General features: G+C 32.2%; 1 non-coding gene across 1 annotated transcript; it reads right to left on the bottom strand.

Annotated features, from left to right (window-relative positions):
* Nucleotides 1-219: 219 nt before the first annotated feature.
* TRNAV-UAC (transfer RNA valine (anticodon UAC)) lies at nt 220-291 on the bottom strand. Its single transcript has one exon. It is a non-coding gene; the product is annotated as a tRNA-Val (tRNA).
* Between the last annotated feature and the right edge of the window lie 1,054 nt (nt 292-1,345).

Here is a 1,345-nt window from a genome sequence, read left to right as displayed (position 1 = left end):
ATGTCCGGCCCATGTTAACTCTGATGTGCCCAGCAGTTGGAGGAGGATCGCCAGAAGCTTCTGGAAGATTTCAAGGACGTCTTGGTGGACCTGACCCTTTCAGATAAGGTCGAAAACCCCAATTCATTGTGAAGATCTTCACTATAACGTTGGACGAACATACTGAATGTTGCACACATGTGATGCGGACAAAATGAAACAAGAAAAAGACCAAAATTATGTCTGGTGTGGGTCTCGAACCCACGACCTTGAGTGTGTAAGACTCACGCTCTACCACTGAGCTAACCAGACAATAGAAAAATACGTCTGTTTCTTCAATTTGAATTAATGAAAATCTTTGCGAGGCAGCGTTTAGAAAAGAGAGATGTCTTTGACGAAATATACTTGTTTGGCTTATTCTTCTGTTCCTCATTATCGAAAGTAAACGTACTGAAGGATATATATATATATATATATATATATATATATATATATATATATATATATATATATATATATATATATATATATATATATATATATATTATCCCTGGGGATAGGGGAGAAAGAATATTTCCCACGTATTCCCTGCGTGTCGTAGAAGGCGAACTAAAAGGGAAGGGAGCGGGGGGCTGGAAATCCTCCCCTCTCGTTTTTTTTTTTTTAATATTCCAATGGAAGAAACAGAGAAGGGGGCCGGGTGAAGATGTTTCCTCAGAGGCCCAGTCCTCTGTTCTTAACGCTACCTCGATGACGCGGGAAATGGCGAATAGTATGAAAGAAAAAAGAATACACATATATATTTGATATATATTTATATATATATTTGATAAATATCTATATATATATATATATATATATATATATATATATATATATATATATATATATATATATATATATATATATATATATATATATATATTGCGCTACCTCGCAAACGCGGGAGACAGCGACAAAGTATAATAAAAAAAAATAATATAAATATATATATATATATATATATATATATATATATATATATATATATATATATATATATATATATATATATATATATATATATATATATATATATATATTGGAAAGGATCACGATTTTGCATGTGATCAAGTATATTCTTATGAGTCCACTAGGAAAATAAACACGATAAGTTCCCAAGTGCACTTTCGTGTAATACTCACATCATCAAGGGAGACACAAGAGAGAAATATAACACTCAATTGATATACAACGAAGAGACGTAGCTAGGGCGCCATATGGTAAACATGTGATTGTCCAAGACAGACAACAAGCGCATCATAAACTTATTATGTGGACAAGAAGGTGAATTGTTTACACATTTTATCAGCATTAAAGTTATCCA

Source organism: Panulirus ornatus, chromosome 70 (genome assembly GCF_036320965.1).
Source record: "Panulirus ornatus isolate Po-2019 chromosome 70, ASM3632096v1, whole genome shotgun sequence".
NCBI lineage: Eukaryota > Metazoa > Arthropoda > Malacostraca > Decapoda > Palinuridae > Panulirus > Panulirus ornatus.
This window is presented reverse-complemented; position numbering and strand designations above follow the sequence as displayed.